We start from the raw sequence: 24,764 nt of genomic DNA, 5'->3' as shown, positions 1-24,764 counted from the left end.
GGAAATAGAATAAAGTGGCAGAAAAGGAAAAAGCAAAGTATTTTCACGTAAGTAACTCAGTAACTTTCCGTGTGTTTATTTTGTTTTGCAGACCATCTGAATAAAAGATATGATTGATAAGAAAGTTATATATGTATTCCAGTAACTAGCTCGGTAGCTTTCAATATGAATATTTTGTTATGCAAATCATATGAATAAAAGATATGAGTGGCGATGTAAAGTGAGATACCTCTCGAGTCAGGGACGAGCCCGGATTCGAGACGTACCTTAACCAAAGAAGAGTTGCCATCCAAGGAAGTAGGCTCTGGATCTCATACTATGCTCTGTCGCAACAGATAACCAGAGATACAAAATGTTCGTGCCTGATGACGAATGGGGAAGGGGTTAGGCGCTCCCAATTCGCCCAAGTGCATGCACCTTGTCTCTTATGCCATTTATTATTAACCTTGAAGAGTTTTGGGCGAAAATCATGTGAAATGAGAACGAATATCCCCGAGATAACGTCTATCTAATCATGCATGCCTCGGAGATGAATAATAAGCACACACAAAAAGAAATGAAAGAATTGTCACCTAAGAATAGTTAGGTTATGAGTGTCATGCCTAATTGGTGTCTAAGTTCTGATGGGCAAACACATGCATGCTAAAGCTAAAGGTATAAGGACAAAATCCGTAGTTCGGAACAGATTTTTGTAACTACTCTATGAAAGAAGGACAAAATCCTAAACTCTATAAGGTTAGGACAGACTCCTAAACTCTACAAAGGTAGGACAGAATCCTATGACATTATAGAGGTAGGACAGAATCCTAAACTCTACGAAAGGCAAGACAAACTCCTAACTCTATATGACGGTAGGACAGACTTCTAATGCTCTACGACTGCAGGACAGACTCCTAACTCTATGAGGGTAGGACAGACTCCTAACTCTTATGAATGTAGGACAGACTCCTAACTCTCCCTAAAGAGGAAGAGATCCCTCAACCTGCGAAAATTCTAAGGCAGGAAGGGAAGGGTTGGCTCAAGAAGCATTCCGTCATAGCCTAAACCCGAGGAAAGATTTTCTAAAATTGATAGGCAAACCTTCCTGAAAGTTTATCAACATCCCAAAGAATCGAAGAAAACCCCAAACAATGAAGAAAACCCCAAACAATTTAGGCGCATCTTCTTCTTCCATAACATTAAATAGAACCCTATCTACCAGACATAATCGAATCATGCTAACCACCTTCGATTCAATGTCTTCCCACTTGGCATCCCCCATCTTCTTCGGCTTCGCATCCTTTCCCTTCAACGCCTTAGCCAACCCCTGTTGAACCATGATGTCCTTGGCCCTCATCTGTCATAGGTGAAACTTCCCTTTCCATGAAATCTGTCGATGTTGAATTGAGTAGAACTTGATTTTACCGCCATCTTAGATTACTTCGCACTTCTCGGTGTTGTGCTCCAAGTCGAACGAAAATCTTTCTACTCTCAAAGATCGCTCTAGTTGCGATCATGGTTTTAAATTTCATCTGAAGTCCAGAATTTCAGATTTCCATCAAGACCGAAACCGAAATTAGTGAACCGTACCAAATTTCGGTCGAAATTTCAAAAATTTCGTCAATTTTGGCGAAATTTGAAAAATATATTATTTTTTTATTCCATTCCCAAATTTTAGCCAAAAATTTCAACCTAAATTTCGACTCAAAAAATCAACCTTTTGTGTCTTTACCGATTTTCGGCCAAAATTTTGGGATTTTGGCTGAAATTTCGGTTTCGGCTAGGTCCAAAATATATGCCGAAATCGAAATTGCAAACCATGGTTGCGATCTAACCACAACACCCATGATCACTCCGCCTGGCCTCGACGATCGCTCTAACCATGGCTCTGATACCACTTGTTGAGAAAAATCTGTCGGGCAAAACATTCCGATTGTGTACAAATTTAACTCAAAAGTAAAATAAACCAAGCAAGCCACAAGATGAATACCAAGATTTTACGTGGGTCGGCCAAGCCTACTCCACAAACGAGAAACACGATCTTCCACTATGAGAAAAACAAAATACAAGGATTACAATGGATTAATCACAAACCCACAAACCCACAACCCTTTCATTGCTTCTCAACCCAAGCCCATACCCAAGACTAATATGAGAGAAAACCCTAAGGGTGCGTTTGGATGGCCGGAATCATGAATCGGTATCGGTATTTGATACCGACTTAGGGGATTCAGGCGTTTGGTTTCGTTTTCAAAACGGAATGGGAAACGTTGCTCAACTCCAGGCGGAAAAAATGTTGGAATATTGAGCGCATTTTGATACCCGCCCAAGGGGGTGGTATTTTGATTCGGGAATCAGGAGAAAAAAAGGCATGAAATCTCATCTCATATTACCTTCCAGTATTACGTGTTTCCTTTCTTAAGCTTCCCTTTCTCGTCTCTTCTTCTCTGAACATCGATATCTCCTCTTTCCGGCTATGCTGCAAGTCAATACCGGAATCAAGGTATTTATTGTTGGGTTGTCTCAGACAACGGCTCCTTTCATCACGCCATGATTTTCTTCCTTTTCCGTTCCACGACGAATATCAAGTTTTGCTTCCATATTCTATTTTTCAATTTGTATTAAAAAAAGGAAGAAGATGTTAAAATGGCTTAAAGCAAGAAAAAGAGGCCACCGGTTAATCTCATCAGAATCTACTATGGTAGAGAATTGAAAGAAATATATAACATAATATTAGAGCTCTCTTGATAAGAGAGGAGTGAAAAGAAATATATAATAAAATATTAGATTGGGATATATTTTTTTGGTAACAAAGGGTGTCCCCGATGGGGGTAGGACTATTTCCCTACGGATGCGCGCAATCACCCGGAAACCACGCGCATCGGGTAAACAAGGGGGGATTCGAACGCTTGTCACTGGGGAGCAAACCCATGACTTTATGCCAAAGAGCCACACCCTTCAGGGTTAGATTGGGATATGCCTCAGTGAAAGAGGACAAATATATTTTTTATGTGGGATTTGCTAGAGACCATCGCAGAAGGCAACACGCAGGCTCACTTCGCAAGCAGATTTTGTCTTCATTCACGAGCTGGCTGCTCTGACCTGCAACAGACCAGCCTCAAAATGCCTTTTGCCATGGACGCTAGCAAATCCCATTTTATATTATACATTTGAAAGAGTAACAAAATAAAATAAAGAAAGGCGCAAACGCTAGAATATTATATTAACCTAGCAATGACATTTCTCTAGCGTCAATCTTTTAGTTATACATAGCAAATCCCAATATATGGCAGTGCTTAGAGAGAGATAAAGAGAGACGAGAGAGAGACATGGGGGCGATTTATATGTATATACAAGTAATGGCCGGTTCTCTCTCTCTCTCTCTATTTGTTTTTATTTTGAATGGTCACTATGCTAATGGAGTTCAAATATAACATGGAAATTAAGAGTCACAATATAAATTGAAAAATATATAGATTTATTATAAGTTCATTATATTAATTGAAAATTTAATTTTATTCCGGACGCTACCAAACGCTAGAATTGGAATCATCACTGATTCCCTAGACAAATTCCATTGCTTACACAAACACTGGAATTGGAATCATTAGCCGTTTACGAAGGGAATTAGAATTGGATTGTAATCTGATACCTATACCGATTCCTGATTCCGACAATCCAAACACACCCTAAGAGAATAGCCAAGATAAAAACCCAAGAGAAATCCACGAGAAGATACCCCACAAGAAGAACACAAGAAAAAACTCTCTTATTCTCTCTTTCTCTCTCTTCTCTCCTCTCTTTTCTCTTCTCGTTTCTCCTCACTTTCTCTTTTTCTGTCTTTCTCTCTCACTCCACTTTTGCACGTTCTCACTACTCTACATAAGAGAAAAAACCTTTCTTATATCCCATGTTTCCTAAAACCTAAAAAGTTAGTTTCTATTTTTGCCTTCTTGCCTTCCCACCCAAGCAACCTAGTGGTGGGGGGAAATAAGGCAACTTTCCCAACATCTTTGATGCTGCCATGTTATTCAGAATGAGTTTTTATTGTTAGGGAAGGCTTTTCCAAAGGTTCGGTTGAAATTCATGCTCTTATAGAGGTGAAAACTTTGACTATTTAAAACCTACATAATTGAACATTGTTGCTACCTTTGAACACGGGACAATTTTGAGTTTTGCTCCATGGAATATCTTTGTAGATCACATATAATTCTTTGTACAGCTCTTTTGTATTAAGTATTTCAATAGTCATTTTTTATGTTTTGACATTTTTTAGTTTGCAAATTTTTTTAATATGTTTTTTTAATCTTTTGAAATTTATATCAATATTATGCAACTTTTGACAACATTGAAAATTAGTAAATGCATGTGACTAAGTCCAGTGTGTTTCCCCAAAGAAGTTTTTGTAGATTACATTGCTAACAAAACCATCCATAACTAACTAAATACTAACAATACAAATAATCATTTATTTTTACACTAAAACAAGAGTTGGCACATATAAAACTCTATCCCAGGACAATGTACAAACTAAAACATTTATACAAGAATTGCTAAATGTAGATCTAGTACACAACGAAAGGGATAGCATGGATAGCATGCACCTTCACAGGCGCCTGCTACCCATTCTACAACATCATGAATGTAGTGAAAGTAAAGATATGAGTAGAGTACTTCATATCGGCAATTGGTACGACCCACTATGAAAATCAATGAGAAGCTTGTGGACTCATTTGCTATCCCAGTTAGTAAAATAAAGGACCTTAATCTGAAGAATGCTACTCATGCGAATTGGCTAAATGCTTTGAATGGGATCTCAAACTTAGAACAGGATCTATGGTATGGGCTCAAGAGTTCTTAAATAAACCATAAGCGAAAAAAAAAATTATTGGATTGGATGTAGAGACTCATAGGGATTTTTTGAGATACATGTATGAAAACAAATATTGTAGCTGAGAGCATAAGGATAAATTTATTTTTTAGACTCGTCAAAATTTTTTGAGGGATATTTTTGTGAGTTTTTAGTATTGTGAAGATTTCTTTGTTTGTTGGATATTATGATTTGGGAAAATAAATTATTGGCTTCAATTTGCCATATTGCTATCAGTGCTAAAAGATACCTTATTCTTAAGATTTTTCTCTTTCCCGGTTTATTTAATTTTTTATATACAAATTGATTCAGTTTTTTATTTGCATAATATGAATGTATGACATGAATTCTTACTTTCGTTGTTGCAGGTATCATGTATATTTTACAGTCATCCAATTGTTTATTTGATAACTAAAGAAAGGTTAGAATTATGGGCCACACGTTGTGTGACACCAAACAAATGGAGAAGAAAGGAGGAAACAGAAGTGAAAAACTAAGACGAAACAGCTCACCACACAAAGGAATCCACCCAGGGGATAAGAGCAAAATAGACAAGAAGAACTGCTTCTTCAAAAGCCAAAGGCTAAACTTGATTCAAATTCTCTGCAAAAGTCTTCCCTTTACAGTCCAAATAATCATTTAAGTAGGCATGGAACAACCCTCCAGCCATAGGTGCATTTCCAAAGGTTTGAACATTATTTTCTAGCTTGACAACACAAGTTCCAAGAGAAAAGAGAAAGGAAAACTAACATTAATTTGACTACATTTTAAGGCTATTTAACTAAACTTAATGGGGGTCTTTGGTAGGGTTGGAACTTGGGCGGGCTGAACCCGAACCTGACAGGTTCAACCCAAAAAAAAATCAGGTTGGGTTGAGTTCAAGTCGGGTTCGGGTTCGGGTTGAGGGCATTGGCAACCCGACCCAAGTGAACCTGAAATTTTTGATAATTTTTTTTATTTTTCAGGTTCGGGTTGGCAAAACGGGTTTCTCGGGTCAAGTTGAACCTCGTCCGGTTGGAACTCGGGTCAAGTCGAGTTCGGGTTGTGCAAATGGTTCCTCAGGTCAGGTTCGGGTTGGCGTCAACCCGGCTCAACCCGTCCCGAGTTGCACCCCTAGTCTTTTGGACTTGATAGAGCATAAATATAACTTCAAAATTAACTTAGATCATAGCAAAAAACGTTTCGTAATGGCCTGGACAACAAGCAAAAAGAAACCCTAATAGGTTGAAATTCATATGGTGCAGGCAGCTTCAACACTTCTCAGAAAAATGGCCATAACTCCCTCGATAGAACTCTGATTTGCGAACCGTTTGAAGCGTTGGAAATTAGACTCGTAGAACTTTCCAACCATGTATGGCTTGCTATTTTCAAAGTTGTGAGTAAATTCAGTTTTGACCCACAAGATACCCCAAAATCTTAGACTGCAACTCTGTTTTTAGACCTTTTAAGTTTGGGGCCTAGCATGGTGGGCCTAGTGGGCTCGGTTTGTGGATCCTTCTGAGGTAACTCCGGCGTCATTGCGGGCTATGTGTGTGGTTGGTCTATAGCAGATTGAACTACATTTGTCTATGTCCTTTGATGTATTTTGGAGTTATTAGTGATGAGATTTCTGACTTTTTAGGCCTAAAATCCTCTTTTCTTTGGTGACATTTGTAGGGCTCACAAATGCACACTATTATTTAGATCCATTAGTTAGGCCAAATAACCCACAGGTTAATGGTAAAATCGAATGTTAAACCTCTAGGACTTCAAAATCATGTAGTTGTTGATGACTAACATGCGATTTTAATGTCCGTGTGACACTAACAGTCCTCGCTAAAGTCCCTTCAAGTACTGAGAATCCCAAGTATGTGCAAATTCGAGGCTTCGTCGTCTGGCTCGTCATAAATGATGTTAGGATCAGCTGGCTCATCCTCGAAATCCGAAAAGAAAACAAAGACAGAACATAATCACTTTCTTTCTTTGACATATCTAATCAGACTGAATAGGATTGGAAGAGCTGTCACGATAAAGTCCAAGTCCCCAAAGTGCCATGGACAATCTGGTGAAGTTCATTAGAGATTTATAATCCCACACAACTAGACCCACCTCATTGGATACATTGATCCAAAGGCAATCATAAGTCTCACATGATACTATTTGAGAACATCTTGATCAAATGATCCTAGACCCTTGTTTTAAAAAAAAGCCTCATTTAGGGTTTTGCTAAGCGAAGACTACAATTTATTTTTGTAGTTCTATAGCTTGATGTCCATTCGGGATGCGACCAAGACCTTGTGAGTTGCCTCATGATGTTCCGCAAGATCAACGATCTTGATTATATATGTATATATGCCACTATGCCTCCCTATAGAATCCAAAAATTGCCCTTTACCATTGATTGTAAAAGTGACTTTCTATTGGTTATCTTTTCTCTTTTGGAAATTGTGCCAATATCAAAAAAAGGTTGTGCTGATAACATTTCTCTTATGAAAAATGCCATAATAAAACAAGGGGTGCCAATACCATTTCCCTTTTGATATACATGACAATACTGGGCTAAGGATTCGGGTCTATCTTATGCCAGCCATAGTTCTTTCCAAAATAGTAAATTTAGATTTCAAATCTGAATTGAAATCTAACCCAATTAAATGGTTTGCATGCGTGATGCATAGTAAGCAATGTATCTGTTTAGGGGCAAAATCATTTGACACCATACCAAAATGAGATGAATTGCCGTACTTGCGCTCCCGCTCCAAAATTGGTGCTCTCGGTCTTGTTTATTACAGTTTCACCACTACAAAATGTTGGGCACTCACTTAGGACTTAACCCAAGCTAAAAAGTAGAATAATTTTTACCTTGTAGTTGGCAGAAATAACTTTTGATACTAATATTTGTGACAAGGGAAATGATATTTGGCCATCAATATTTTTATATACTATTTCTAAAGCTAATGCCAAATTTATATACAAAGTTACCAACTACTCCTTCCACATCTATATTTCCCTTGTAAACCAACAAGTGTGTCTAAGCCTTATTTATTTCAAAATATTTTAACATAATAAAATACTAGAATTTCTCTCCTCTCTCTCTCTCTCTCTCTCTCTCTCTCTCTCTCTCTCTCTCTCTCTCTCTCTCTCTTGTGCGCATTGTGGCATGCCTTTTACAATATTTGAATCGATCACGACAAGAAATACACTCATTGGCGACAGACAAAATCCGTTGGCAAAGTAACAAAATATGTTGCTATATTTTTTTTAGCGTTAGTTGGTGTTGCTAAATTAATTTAGTGACGGATTTTGTGATGGTTTACTAATTTATTAAAGGTTGATGTAATTCCCAAAAAGCTATCACAAGCTAACAAAAAGGGTATGAAGAGCCAGTTGAAAAAGTGAGAAATCCCATTATCAAAGCAGGGGATCGTGGATGTCATTTCCCCGTGAGATATTGAGAAAAAAGGTCGAGAGTAGTAGTACTTCCTGATAAATAAATCATTGGGTTATTCTTAGCGGCTAGAGTGGAATCTTAATATGGCAAAAAGGGTTGTCATACTTGCATGTGCTATATATCATTTTAAGCTTAATGTCGATTTAATTAAATAGAAAGTTAAGCTTAAAGCTGATTTATTAATCCTTATTTGAAGCAAAAGTCAGATATCATTTTAAAATATCATTCAAATCAATTTAATTAAAATACCAGGGAATAATTCTGATCATGGGCTTAACCTAGTTGACAAATCAAAATTTTAATCTAAAGTTGGGAGATTAAGAAGAGGTAACCTACAACTATCTTTGATCCAAAGTTAAGCCAAAGGTTGTTGATTAGGGTTTACAGTTAATCCAGTTTTTATTCACTACAAAAGATAAAATACTGGAGACCCCCTCCGCCGAACACACACACGAACACGTGCACACACTTGTTAACGAACTAATAGAAGTCTCTGAACTTCGTGGTTTGATGTAAACAACCCATGCACGCAACCAAAATAACACCGCCTCGTCCCAAAAAAGCCCTTGAAAATTAGTAAACTAACCTAAACTCCTATCTTCTTCGACAAACATAAACAGTCCCCAGATAACCAAAATAATGCCGTCTCATCTATAAAACAGTGTATTAACATAATCACTAATTAAAGTTACACAATACATCTAATCAACATTCACACTTCAAAGAGAGGCATATTGATCAATTCACTAATAGTCCTAGCCATCACCATAAAATTTTGTATTTAAAAAAAATGTTGTTGTATGACTATTAGTTCATAATAAACTTATATCGATACATATTTAGATAAACAGAAATATGTCAAAATTTTGTAACTAGGGATTTGCTAGCGTCCATCGCAAAAGGCATTTCGTGGATGGCCTGTTGCATGTGAGAGTAGCCACCTCATGAATGAAGACAAAATCCGGTGAAAAGTGAGCCTGTGTGAATGAAGACAAAAACTGCTGAAAAGCGAGCCTGTGGGGCTGCTCTCACATGCAACATGCCATCCGCGATATGCCTTTTAGGATGGACGCTAGCAAATCCCTTATAACTAATAAAAAGATTATAATCAACTTCACTATAATAAGACATATGTAATGTTATAGTAACTCCCTCCCTATATGAAGGGCATTTCAGTAATCAGCATGCGCCACCTAACATACATCAGGTGCATTTTGGTACTTTTTCATAGGACAGCAAATCCTGAAAGATTTGCCAGAGAGAAAAACACGACTCTTTGGGCCTATAAATAGCGAACCAAAAAACGTAATTAGACACTAAAAAAGTGAGAGAGAGCTTATTTTGAAGAGTGCTTGATCTTTGTCCTCTAAATTTATTTCATGGTTCCCGTCCGATCAACAGATTTCGGCGAGAAATCGGTAATTTTCAGGCAGGTATACTTGTTGTTCTATTTGTCCTTTTAACCCTCCTTGCCGTTCTGCATGTCTCGTTTTATGTATTTTTACTCTCTCTAATAGGTTTTGGTTCCGAATATTCTTGGCATGAGAATAATGCTTTGGGTTTTATGTTATGAGAGCTGAGAAATCTTCGTTTTGTTTTTATGGAGAAAATCTCTAGATCAGTTTGCTATTACTATGTCATATTTTTTTAGAAATCTTGATTAGTTTTATTTAAAAATATAAGGTTTGTAACTGTTGCATGTTTTGCTAGGATTTGTTTTCTTTGTTTTTTTATATTTTGATGTTGGTTCGAGTTTACTGGGAGAAAATATCTAGATCAGTTTCTTACTAGCATGTCATCTTGTTTTTCAAAGTCTTGATTAGTTTGATTTCAAAATCTAGGGTTTTTAGCCGTTGCATGTTTATTAGGATTTGTTTTCTTTTTTGTTGTTGCTGCTTTTTTTTTATGTTGGTTCGAGTTTGCATGGCATGTTTGAATGGGTTAGAAATAAGGATCAGGCATTTCAAAATCTTCATTTTTTTATTATTTTATTTAAGGGAAATGTTATCAGCACTACTGTATTTTGATGATTCCACTCCTCACTTTATTAAAAGAATAGTATGGCCCGCACCATAGGATGATCCAAACTGTTCATTAGATGGGCTACAGCCTAAATAGGTTGTGCCCAAAAAAATTATTTCCATAGATTGATCCTAACCCTCCTATCTATAGAGGATTTGGATCAACCCTCTAACATTTAGATCAGAGGGTTTGGATCAACCTATGGAAATGATTTTTGTGGCACTACCTATTTAGGCTGTGGCCCATCTAATGGACTGTTTGGATCATCCTATGGTGCGGTCCATACCGTACTTTTAATAAAGTGAGGAGTATGATCATCAAAATATAGTAGTGCTGATAACATTTCCCTTTATTTAAGGGCAGTGATAAATCGACCCCCAAATATCTTAAATCGACCCCCTATTTGTATTTCTCTCTCCTCTAATTTAGACACAGAGACACATAGGGGGTCGATTTAAGATATATGGGCATAATTTATCACTCTCCTTATTTAATTATCATTTCTTTATGTTGTTTAGACTTTGGATGCATGTTCGTGATTGCATGGTTTATTTGAGTACGTGATTGCATGGGTTATTTGAGTACTATTTTTTTTTTGGTGGTTGGTAAGCTGGGATCAAACCTACGACCTCAAGGTTGAGATACAAAGCCTCAATCATTCTTTCTAACGCATTCACTTGTCAAGAATAGTAAACAAATACTATCTCTTACTCTATTTGATTACTTTTCTTGACAAGTGATTGGGTTAGAAAGAATGATCTATTGTTTGTTTTTCCTTTCCATTGAATCAATGCCTTGTGTGTGTTTTTTCCTTCTTCTTTTTTTTCTTGTTTGGATTCTTGTTCGTGTCTGCATGACTTATTATAGCACTGTGTGTTGAATGTCTTGCTAGTTTACACCCTTCATAGATGGTGTATTTGATAGACATGTGAGGAATTGTTTATGTAATCTCCATTTTGTCTTTTATTTCTATTTTAATAATCTTTCATTCATTAAGATTTGAGTTTTCTAATTTTGGAAAGAAAGCATCCTTTTGGTATGATTGCGGCGGTTCGATTCAGGTTAGAGTTGACTTGTTCCAATGATTATGTCTATACAACATTGATGGTATTCTCTAACATATTTAGGCTCGACTTGTCAATAATTACATTCATACAGCTAACTGGTCCTCCAGTTTGAGCCTGCTTGCTCGCTCGTTTGCATGATATTATAATAATTCTGATCCACTATTATCTGCCCTGTGCCAACTACAAGTATATCCTTAAGTTAATTTATTGAAAAGAGACCTAGATCCCCATAATGCTCCTACCCCACTGAAACTTATAAATGTGTTGGGCTTATTGTCTTTCCTTAGTTTGCATAGTATTTACCATATTGTCATGATATGATTCTCTGAATTCTAAGTGTATGGTCTGTAAACATATTTGGGATTCTTTTATCAAGCGGGTAGAAACAAGATAATGAGAATATTTTGAAGTGAATCATAGTCGTTTCGGAAGATCTCATTATTCTTCATACCTTAATGGGAAAAAATAGGAATTCACAGAAACAGGCTTAGCGGATCTTGTTACCAAACATCTTGAAACCTACATTTTGGATTACTCATTCTCCGCACCCGAAAATGTAGACGAAGAATGGTTGCCGAACACAACCTAAGTTTCTAAAGTGGGAGTTGTTAAATAGAGTTGTTTATAACAAGTATCTAGTTTTTGAGTAGGTCGGGTCTCCAAGTTCGTAAGATTTGGTTGTTGAAAGTGACTTTAAACAGAATTAGGCATTCTTTTCTTTATAAAGATGATTGACATGTGTTCTTGTAATAATGGTCTGAAATGATGTTCTTTATTTGATAAAATGGAGTGTATTGAGAAATATTGCATCAGTTGTGTATCAATGTGTCTGCTATGAAAAAAATCAGATTTTTCTTTCCTTTGAATCCATGTGATGTATTTTTTCCCTTTTTTCCATTTTCTTATCGTTTTCTTCCTTTATGTTTTTGTTTGGATTCTTGTTTGTGCATGCACGGCTTATTATAGTACTACTAGTTACAGACTCGTGCGATGCACGGGGTGGCCCAAAAAAGAAAGTTTAATAACCTTTTTTTAGGAAAAGAAAGAAGAAACATTCGTAAGGATCTTTTGTTTCTATTTTCTTAAACCCTACCAATTTGCATGTATTTAAACCCGTAGAGTATTTAGGCAAAAAAGCTACTTTTTCTAATTGTCAATCCTGTGGAGAAAGGAGCAAAAAAATTGCTAGTTTTTCTAATCGTGAATTGTTGGAGAGAGGAGCAAATAAATAGCTACTTTTTCTAATCGTGAATTGTTGGAGACTGGGTATAGAAGGAGTGCCATACGGCGCACCCACGTCTTTCAGGATTCTGTTTTACATATATATTATATGATGTTTTGAAGGTCTTTCTAGTTTATTCATAGATGGGATATTTGATAGACATATGAGGAATTATTTATTCCCGCTGAGTTGTAGAATTGTTTATTCTCATTGAACTGTAATCTTCATTATCTTTTATTTCTGTTTTACTAACCTTTCATCTAGTAAAGAGAACCTGTGAGTTTTCTAATTTTAGGAAGAAAGCATCCTTTTGGTTTTGATTGCATCGGTTCGAGTCAGATTATAGTTGATTTGTTTTACTGATAATGGCTATACATCATTGATGGTATTCTCTTACATATACTTAGGTTTGACTTGTCGATAGATTCTATTCATAAATTGAAATGCTACCAGTTGCCTCTCCTCCTTGATCCATTTTGGATTGCAATTGTTGCAGTTTTTTGCAAGTCTGCTAACTTTCTTTTCTTGTATATATTTTTCTTTTTTTCCAAAGAAAATCATTTTAAAGTTGCAAAGAAATTACTTAAATTTAGTTATTAAAAGCTTGGGGAGTTGGCAATGAATTTTTATTTTCTCGACAATGTTGCTCAATGTTCGTGCCGTAAGTTCTAATAATCTCTTTATATATACATATACATATGTGAAATTGCTCAAACTTGATGCAAGACTGGTTTTTACTTCTTGATACAGAGTTCAGAAAGTTTATGTGAAAGCATCTAAGTGGATAATATGGATTCGGGTAATAATGATGCTAGATCTTCTGTTGAACCATCAACCAATATCGATTCAACTATTAAAGCTGCTAGAATTTTAGTTGAAGCATTCACAAATGCTGAACCATCAATCCATAGGGATTCATCCAATATTGCTCTTACACCTTTGGTTGAACCATCAACCAACTTTATTCATAATGGAAATGCTCCTGCATCCGCTCAGCGCAGAAATTCCTCTAAAAGAAGGTGCCCCGACGAGACGCCAATGCCACCCCGACTTGCGGTAATGCCACTTGCAACAATGCCACCCCCACTTGGACCCACCACAGCGCTTTCTTCTACCATCCAATTAGAGCAGTGGGACCCCATGCCCTCTGTTGTGTTAACTGGGGCAGCGAAAATGGGTAGACCTGGACCACCAATCGGATTGGTAACATAGGAATCAGTAAATATGCCTATCTTTTTCAGGTTGCTTTACCTAGCGTTTCCAAAGATCACAGTAAGTTGGTTTTCCTTTCTTTTTATGCTCATCTTTATTTTTGCTAATATGCATGTAAGTTTATATGTACATTATATTTTCACTACAATACATTTACTCCACCTTGCTTTTAGAAAATATATGTTTGAAAAACATAACCCGCATAGCTGAGATTTGCTATTAATTCTATGGACTTGTAGGGAAATTTTGCAGAAACCAATTTGCTGCTCATTTTTATGGAGAACAGCCACCTCATATGAATTAAATGAATAAGACAAAATCTACCACAAGGTGTACGTTCTCTCCTGAAATTGTGAGCCGTGAAGTGGCTTTTTGCGAAATTGCTTAGCAAGTTCCTTCTTTCTAATATTTCAAATTTCTATTGATTTTCATCTGCCCCCTTAACCAATAAACTGCATCACTCTTCATCTAAGCAGGTCAGTTCAGTTGTGAGGTCCGGAGTGATGGGAAGGTCGAACTTCGGGGGTGGACCCCACCTGGCGAAAAGGTCCTTCATAGAGATGTTTCTGGAGAGACCCAAGTGTTTGAGATGAAAACACAACATCTCTGTGAGTCTGGCCCATTCAAAGTTTCTTTCAACCTGCTAGGACCGGTAGATCCTGGGCTTTTCATTGTAGACATCTATGTTGATGGCATCCCTCATGCCATTGTTATGAAAAAATACCAGCGAACCAACTCTCTAAGGTACGTTCCATATACAAGGTATAATGGGAACTGAAAGCCTTGGATCGCATTTGAATTCTCCATAAAACAGAATAATTTCACACTTTTCTTCTCTATGGTGTACTGTAGGGTTTATTATTATTATTATTATTTGAATGATATTGTTGGGTTTATTTGGACCTTTTCCCATTGCAAAACTGTTTTTGGGTAATAACAAACTTGTTTTTATTTATTTTTTTTGTTTTTTATGGGAAAAAAGGATTTGGTGCTTAAAACGAGACTTTTTTGTTTTCGCTGAAAGGCCAATGCTAAAAAGAAAGGTTGTTATTCTCCTTCGCAATTAATTGAGTCCTACTTCTGGCTCGTTTACCTGATCAATCAGTATCTCATGCATAGGATGTTTGTTGCGACGGGACCAAAAAATTACCTTTTATTTCTCCTGTTATAAGATAATTGTGGTTCCAAGTTAGAGTTGGGTCACACTTTCATTTTTCAGAGTTCGTATTGATGCCAACTATTTCCCTATTTGGGCTATATCTTTAGGAGAAATTATATGGTGAATGCTCACCTTAAAAACTTTATTGTTGTTGGATCAAATATCAAGGGTGGTACACGCCTACACCGATCTACATGCGCATTCACCATATAAAATCTTCTATCTTCAGATAAATTATCATGCAAACATGATGTATTTAAGATTTGTTTTTTGGAATGACTGATTTCATGACCGCAAGCAAAAATGGATACAATAGGAGGGGACAAGACATTCCACTAAATGTTTACGCTCCCTGCTAAGAAACAAAACATGTTACACCACTGAAGAGACCCAAAAACAAACAGAAGTCATCTCCCTTAGCCAGCTTATCTGCCATAGCATTAGTTATGAGATTGAATTCCATGTCATTGACCCCACATAAATCGCGAATCTCCAAGGTCCATGGTCCACGCAACCCATGTCAATGCATTTCTAGAGTCTACTAAAATGATTAATGGTTAAAGGCCAGGATCTAGATTGAGCAAACCAATTCATTCTACACAATAGACATTTGGCCTCCTCCTGGTTATAGTTTGAAATTCTGGCTGGACCCTTGAAGGGTCGAATCATGTTTCCTTTGTTATCCAATGGAGACATTTGGCTAACACCATTCTCTCCAACAGGTGGCCACAAATAAAAGTATTTGTTAGTAGCTTTTCCTTTAAACAAAATGTGTGCCCCGATTGTTTAGCGGGCAAACATTACTAGCTCTCCCCTTTACTTCACCATTGGATTTACAATGCTTGGAAATTTGGAGCTCAAGGACATAACTATTATTTGCTTCTGGATGATGAATTTTGACGATTTTTTTCGATAATTTTCAAAGTTAATTAAAATTATGGTTAACTTAGCTTTTTCATCATAAGAATCTTATTGAATCCACTAATCAGTTTGGGGCTCAAAATCCAAAAAATAACAGGGCCTTCCCGGCAGAGAGGTTCCTTGCTGAGGGAGACTACGCTGCATGGACACAACGGGAGCTGTTGCCCGGACTCACTCTTCGGCAGGTATGTTCTATCCTTTTTCTCTGTTCATTCAGTTTCACTTGATTGCTTCTGCCCTTTTAATTACAATTCCTTCTTGACAGGCTCCAACTGACGATGTTGATAGAGATGCACCACCGGTTGAGGAGCCGGTTCCAGATGATGGCCGCCTACAACCTCGAGCTGAGGGAGTTGGGAGAGAGAGATCTGCATCTCCTGCTGGGAGAGGGCAGTGTAGATCCACCTCGAGAGAGAGAGGGAAGAGGCCATTTGTTGAGCCAGCACCAGTGGAGAGCTTCCCTCCTCTTCACGAGGGTCCGTTCAGGATCTACGACATGGATGCTCCACGTAGGACTTCTGTTCCTCCACCTTCTACAAGGCCTCTGACTACAGCTCCCACACACTGGGGTATCTCGATCCATATGCCTTCCACGAGCACCAGCCATCAACCTCCTACTGATGATACTCGCAGAGCTTCTTCGGGTACAGGATACCGCTCTTCTTCTTCCATTCCACCACACCAACCCATGCCCGACCACCGTGTTTCTCTTGTCTGAGAGGGAAATTCGATGGAGTTGCCGGTCCTCCTTCCAGACCCAGCTCTAGGATATCCAATCCTAAAGTCATCACCAGGGGTAAGCTTCTTCACTCTTGATCCTTTTCTTTTTCATTAGATATACGACTTTATCGTTCTGATATCTTCCTCTTGCACATCCAGCTTCCCCTTAGGCAGGGGAATGAGCTTATCTTGATAGTTGAAGGCCTAAAGGCCAAGATATGTGAGCTGCTGGTGGAGGTATGATATAATGTTTGCATTCCTGCTTCTATCCATACATATTGCTTGCTTCCTGTCCAAAACTCCTTTCATCTACAGGGAGAGAGAGCTAAGGCAAAGAGAGACACGGCAGTGGCCCGTCTTGCAGAGGTCGAGGCGAGAGCCAAGGCGGTAGAGGATGAGGGTCGAGACCTGGGGGAGGCAATGTCTCAGAGGGATGAGACGATCACGCTTCAAGAGCTTCGCATTCGAGAGCTGGTACACTTTCTCTATTTTCTTGCATTCTTCTTTGTAGATTATGTCCTTTGTTTTATTTGATTCCTCTCTTTTTCAGCAACAACAGCTTCGCGATAAAGACTACAACGTGGGCAGAGAGGAGTTCGATAGTGAGGCCACAATATCAACAAGACATGACGGGCTTGAGCTAGAGGTTCCACGTCTTCGTTATGGCAACACCCAAGCTCAGAGAGACGTCCCGGCTGACACGAATGAGCAGCTCCACAATGATGACCAGGTCTAGGCTGATGAGCAGACACATGTTGACGACCAGGTCCCGATTGGTGATCAGATGGACCAGTTTCCTCCTGATGAGCAGGTGCGCGATGATGATAAACTCCCGGCTGATGATCAGATACAGACTGACGAGCTGGCACAGTTCGATGATGTTCAGAGCGACAATCATGCTATTACTCCAATGCTGACAGAAGAGTATACAAATCATGGTGGATTTCCTCAGAGGAAGAAGTGGAAGATTTTGACTCTTAAGGATCTAGAGATCGACCCTTCCTGGAGATTGAGAGGCAGGGAGACTTCGGGCACTACAAAGTCTGAGCTTCCAGGTGAGATCATTCCTGCTTCTACCACTGAGGAGCCCGCTCGGACCATTATCCCCTCTACAGATGGTACTGTACCGATGATTATTGAGTCCCCCATGACTCTAGACAACTTGTCAGATGCAGACCGAGCTTTTGTTGATTCCTTACTGGTCCAGATGACTCCACCCTTTGATGGTCACACCCAGATTTCTTCATCATCTGATGCCGTCCCTCCAGAGAGCGTGCCACCATCCTCTGTTGATGATCCACTGGTTGCTGCTACTCCATCTGCACTTCCACCGACCGATTCTCTTACTGCACTGATAGCCTATGATGGAGGGGACTCTACAGAATATTCTCATTCCCTATGATTACAGACATGTTTATTCTTTTATTTATTTTCTTGATGATTTGGCAAATTCTTTCTTTATTCTTTTTGGGTATATATATAAATATTGGTTGATCCTCTTCTGGTGGGTTATATTTTGGTTATACACATGGCTACACATCTTTTTTATTTGATTAGTGCTAATAGTGCTCCTGTACCTTTGGTTAAAGCATCCACAGACTCTAAACATAGTGGAAATGCTGCTATAGAACAATGGCCCTTTCAAGCCCTAATAAAATCAATTTCCTAAGTAAGAGGTAAAAGGGGTACTCTCAAGTCCTAATAAAATTCTAGAGTCTCTCTCTCTCTCTTTCTCATGTGTGTGCCTTGATGCATGCCTTTTTCAATGTTTGAATCACTACAAGAAATACACTCATTGGTGACGACCAAATCCATAGCCAAAGTCACAAAATTCGTCGTTATATCTTTTTAGCTACATAAGTTGTTCTGTTGCAATAACTAGCGTTGGTAAATCAATTTAGACCCAGATTTGTGATGGTTAGCTAGTTGTTAAAGGTTGATATAATTTTGAAAAAACTAACATAAGCCAACAAAATGGTATGAGGAGCCATTTGAAAAGGTGAGAAATGCCATTATCAAAGCAAGGGACCGAGGATATCTTTTCCCTTTGGAGATATTGAGAAGAAGGGTGAGAGTAGTGGTACTTCTTAGCGCGGGAGTGGAATCTTAATATGACAAAAAAGGACTTCCATACATGCATCTGCTATATCATTTTAAGCTTAATGTTGATTTAATTAAATAGAAATTTAATCTTATGATGATGATTTAATTAATCCTTATTTGAAGCAAAAGTCACATATCATTTTAAAATACCATTCAAATCTTTTTAAAACTCCAGAAAATATTGTTAGAAAGGTTGTAAAAACCCCGAACAAATAATTAACCATGAGATCATTCCTCCTTCTACCACTGAGGAGCCTGCTCCGACCACTATACCCTCCGCAGACGGTACTGTGCCGATGATTATTGAGTCCCCCATGACTCTAGACAACTTGACGGATGCAGACCGAGCTTTTGTTGATTCCTTATTGGTCCAGATGACTCTACCCTTTGATGGTCACACCCAGATTTCTTCATCATCTGATGCCGTCCCTCCAGAGAGCGTGCCACCATCCTCTGTTGATGATCCACTGGTTACTATTACACTCCATCTGCACCTCCACCGACCGATTCTCTTGGTGCACTGATAGCCTATGATGGAGGGGACTCTACAGAATATTATCATTCCCTATGATTATAGACTTGTTTATTCTTTTATTTATTTTCTTGATGATTTGGCAAATTCTTTCTTTATTCTTTTTGGGTATATATATATATATATATATATTGGTCGATCCTCTTCTGGTGGATTATATTTTGGTTATACACATGGCTACACATCTTTTTTATTTGATTAGTGCTAATAGTGCTCCTGTACCTTTGGTTAAAGCATCCACAGACTCTAAACATAGTGGAAATGCTGCTATAGAACAATGACCCTTTCAAGCCCTAATAAAATCAATTTCCTAAGTAAGAGGTAAACGGGGTACTCTCAAGTCCTAATAAAATTCTAGAGTCTCTCTCTCTCTCTCTCTCTCATGTGTGTGCTTTGATGCATGCCTTTTTCAATGTTTGAATCACTACAAGAAATACACTCATTGGTGATGACCAAATCCATAGCCAAAGTCACAAAATTCGTCGTTATATCTTTTTAGCTACATAAGTTGTTCTGTTGCAATAACTAGCGTTGGTAAATCAATTTAGACCCAGATTTGTGATAGTTTGCTAGTTGTTAAAGGTTGATATAATTTTGAAAAAACTAACATAAGCCAACAAAATGGTATGAGGAGCCATTTGAAAAGGTAAGAAATGCCATTTCCAAAGCAAATGACCAAGGATATCTTTTCCCTTCGGAGATACTGAGAAGAAGGGTGAGAGTAGTAGTACTTCTTAGCGCGGGAGTGGAATCTTAATATGACAAAAAAGGACTTCCATACATGCATCTGCTATATCATTTTAAGCTTAATGTTGATTTAATTAAATAGAAATTTAATCTTATGATGATTTAATTAATCCTTATTTGAAGCAAAAGTCAAGTATCATTTTAAAATGCGATTCAAATCTTTTTAAAACTCCAGAAAATATTGTTAGAAAGATTGTAAAAACCCCGAACAAAATCACTACACATAGCGGAAGAATAAAACGTGTACAACAAAAAAATTGCTCTAAACCAGGATTCCTAGGGACTAATTGATTTTATTGTGATTTAATAAACTCAAATATAAATGCCTTTAGTTGCTGTAGAAAAGAACTCGTCTGCTTGATCTACTCTTCAAAAATACGTCGGCGATCTAATCGACGCAAAATCTCAAGTTGAATCGATGGATTCCTTTTGTTGCGCAAAGGAGCTTGTGTATAACTCTTTGTTCACTTTATAATCTGATCTAAATCAGATTATAATATGAAATATGTCTTTAGATCAATGGAGCTTAGTTGGATGATTGTCGTTGACCTTCCAAAGAGAAAACTAGCTGATGGAATTGAGAGAGAAGAAGAAGAGAAAGACTTCAGGGTGTCTCTATCAATTTCCAGCACATGGAATTAAGGAAGAGCTGTTGAAAACTCCAACAATATTTCTTGTATTTATAGAGTTTTCAATTTCCATATGCACAATCCAAAGTTTCTAGAGAAATCCCAAAATACATAGCAACTAGCCACAATTGGAAGCTCCTATTGGGAAAGCAAGCAACCCCACAATTGGAAACCCATATGGGACGTCCAAGGGTGGCTTGCTTGCTGCCCAAGCAACCCTTGGTTGCCCCATGTGGTTCTCATATTTCTAATTTTGTTTGTTCTTTCTTCATTTCTTTCTCTCTTTCCAATTTCATCACATGTGTTGCTTTAATTTGATAAACAAATCTAGCAATAATATTCTAAATATTATTTGAATTCCAAATTGATAATGGCACACCACATGGGGCGTGTGGTTATGGGTCCCATGCAAATTGTCCTATGTGGGTCCACTTATCAAATTCAAATTCCCATTGCATTTCACATTTAATTCCTAATTAAATTAATGCAATCAAATCCTATCCAATAGGATTAAAGCTCCAATATAATTTATGATATTCCTAAAATACCCTTATGGTTAAGACTTAACCATTTTGGTATTCACAATGTATCCCATAGTGCATATACACTATGTACATTGTGTATATCCTTTCAATGCATCCAATGCCACGAAATTAGTTCGTGTAAGCAACTAAATAAATGCGGGACCTCTACCCAATAGATTATAATAGGTCAATCAAGTAGTGAGTGGGATCTTAGCAGGCATTTAATGGTAGATACTGTAGAACCCACATGTGGGCCCCACTCCGATTATTGCTTCGTAGCTAATACTACAATCGCATTGAGTCAATGGCCTCCATCGAGATGTAATCCTGAAGATAACAGTCAAATCATCATTCACCTAATCACATCAAATATTCAAGTCCTTTCTCCAAGTCCACATCTACCGAGTTGATTCCTACGGGAGGTGGACATCAACTACCCCCTGGGCTCACTCTTGATATACCTTTCAGTCAAGTAGTGTCGGCCCACAAATGCATTTGCTAAAACCATTTCAAAACTTATTTTGAGAAATCCTTTTTGATAAACATCTTATAAAATCCACATGGCCAGGTATATTTCTAGGCATATTGCTCTGACCAAAACCGTAGATGTTATCCTATTAAATACGTGGAGAATTCTGTGTCGGGTATCACTATTGACCTCGAAGGTTTGTCCAACACTCCAGTACTACCCTCTGGTAACTCCAAGAGAATCAAGGTTAGATAGACCAAAAATGAGAGACTCGCCAATAAACTAATATGACCCCTCAGGCCAAAGGATATGTAAAGGGTCATGCCCAGTAGAATAGCTTAACGTTCTCCTGTCCACAAGCTACTCTAATGTGATCATGTTCAGTACCCAATCTATTGTCGTACCCATTCTACCTTGCTTAGGGTCCACTACCCCAGTGATTAAGATAAGTCACTTCACATCTCGTGCATGTAGGCAAGATAGATGCTAGTTGTTTACAGGAGGAGGTGTCCAACCTCAATCACAACTAGAAACTACTAAGGTCTGTAAAGAACCGGAGTCCCATATCTCTCCCCTTATAATTATGCACATTTAATAGTTTAACTATGTGTTTAAATAGCTTGGGAACTCAAACATATTGACAATGAAATAACCAAATCTTGAGTTTCCCTTAACCCAAAGTGATTAAGTGAACTAAACATGATTAAAGTACAACTTAAGAACTAATGAAGTGTGGAGGATATTTTGGTAATTTCATCAAAGGACATGAGTGTCATTACTATAGATAAACAATGGTAGGTTGGTAATTTCCGTTATTGGATACAAGGGTAATTAAAACAAGTCACGGAGATAAATGGAAGGGTATTTTGGTCATTAGCTAAATGTATGGCAGGGATTGTTGTGAGAGTGACACATGGAAATCCAAATGTCACTTCTCTTTCATGCTAGCTTTATCTAAAGCAAATGATAAGAGAAATTCATTTAAATATTAGAAAATTAAAGAAAAAATGGCAGAAAAAGAAATAGGATAAAATCTTGGTGAAAGGATTGAATTGGAGAAGAGAAGGTGAAGAAAATCCAAGGTAAAAGATTAAAATCTAGAAATTCGCTATTATTCGTAACTGATTTGGATATTCTGAGATTTTCAGGCAAGAATTGGCCAAAATATTCAACATAAAAGTTGTAGATCTCTTTTTGTATATCTAATTCATTTAGGGAATGTGTAATTTGGTGAAGTATTGAATAAGTTATGTTACTTATAAGTTTTTAGTTTTAAAATAGAATTAAAATGGTAATTTCCATGTTTTCTTGCCATCTCGGATGAGATTTGGCCTGCGGTCTCAACATAAGAATTGTTGGTATTAATATTAGGAATAACTTTTATGTTATTGAATTGTCCTAGTTTTAAGTGTATAAAAAGATACGCTAAGTCATAGATTTCAGTTTACCATGAAACCCTCTTTTGAAGAATCAGTTCGAAAAAGTGAGTTTTCCGGCCATCTCCAGCAGGATTTGGCCAAAGGTGTAAAAGTGACAGTTGGTGTAAATACTTTACCAAACAACTCTTATGTTTTATAAAATGTCCAGTTCTAAGTGGATAAAGAGTTATCCAAGCTTAAAGATTTCAGTTTTCATGAAAATCTGTATTTCACATGTCTGATTGGGGATTTGAGTTTTCCAGCCATCTCCGGTAGGAATTGGCCAGAGTAGATAACTGAAAAGTTGTTTCTTAATTTATATATAATAACTTTTCTGTTTAGTTGTAAGGTCAGTTCAAAAAGAAATTTGAGTTATGTGTATTTTAAGATTTCAGATTTAAGGTAATAAGGGCAGTTTATTGCCTGATAGGAATTTTATGTTTTCTGGCCATCTCCGGTGGTAATTGGCCATATCTGATAACTGAAAAGTTGTTCCTTACTTCACATGTAACAATTTTTATGTTTAAGAGATTTTATGATTTTCACATTTAAGATGTATAAAAGTATTTGTAATATCCACACTTAAGTTATGTTTTGGGTTTCGAACTATGGTTTTTCACCTCCGGTAGGTTGTGAATGATACATATGAAATGGAATTGGCATATATGTAAGAGCCCTAATATGTAGGGTGGCAATAAGAGTAGAAGGAAAGAGAATAAAGTAGCAGAAAAGGAAAAAGCAAAGTATTTTCACGTAAGTAACTCAGTAACTTTCCGTGTGCTTATTTTGTTATGCAGACCATCTGAATAAAATATATGATTGATAACAAAGTTATATATGTATTCCAGTAACTAGCTCGGTAGTTTTCAATATGAATATTTTGTTATGCAAACCATATGAATAAAAGATATGAGTGGCGATGTGAAGTGAGATACCTCTCGATTCAGGGACTAGCCCGGATTCGAGACGTACCTTAACCAAAGAAGAGTTGCCATCCAAGGAAGTAGGCCCTGGATCTCATACTATGCTCTGTCGCAACAGATAACCAGAGATACAAAATGTTCCTGCCTGATGACGAATGGGGAAGGGGTTAGGCTCTCCCAATTTGCCCAAGTGCATGCACCTGGTCTCTTATGCCATTTATTATTAACCTTGAAGAGTTTTGGGCAAAAATCATGTGAAATGGGAACGAATATCCCCGAGATAACGTCTATCTAATCATGCATGCCTCGGAGATGAATAATAAGCACACACAAAAAAACATGAAAGAATTGTCACCTAAGAATAGTTAGGTTATGAGTGTCATGCCTAATTGGTGTCTAAGTTCTGATGGGCAAACACATGCATGCTAAAGCTAAAGGTATAAGGTTTGTACATGAAAGTAAGAAAACACATCAAAACACACAACACAACAAGACTCCACTCACGACTCCACACGACAAACCCTAGACTCTAATGTGATGCTTGACTCGGACCAAGATGGCCATCCATCCCGGCTGCTCTACGTATCCCAGCCTCAGAAAGAATCAGAGTCGACGTAGTTCGGCGGCCTATTCTAAACTACAATGCCCGATCATCCAGGACCGCTATCCTAGACTCGATCAACTAGACTCGACTAGTTTTTAAAGCTTCTTGCGCTATTATTTAAGTTCAAGTGAATGATAATTTTTAGGACTCCATATATGGCCTAACTAATGCAGGTGGGCCCTACACCCTATGTGCGAGTAGGCTGTGTGTCCTAAG

Source organism: Tasmannia lanceolata, unplaced genomic scaffold (genome assembly GCF_043159265.1).
Source record: "Tasmannia lanceolata isolate RefF3 unplaced genomic scaffold, GAP_Taslan_0.1 ptg000023l, whole genome shotgun sequence".
Lineage (NCBI taxonomy): Eukaryota > Viridiplantae > Streptophyta > Magnoliopsida > Canellales > Winteraceae > Tasmannia > Tasmannia lanceolata.
The sequence above is the reverse complement of the archived record's forward strand: the minus strand, read 5'-3'. Positions refer to the sequence as shown.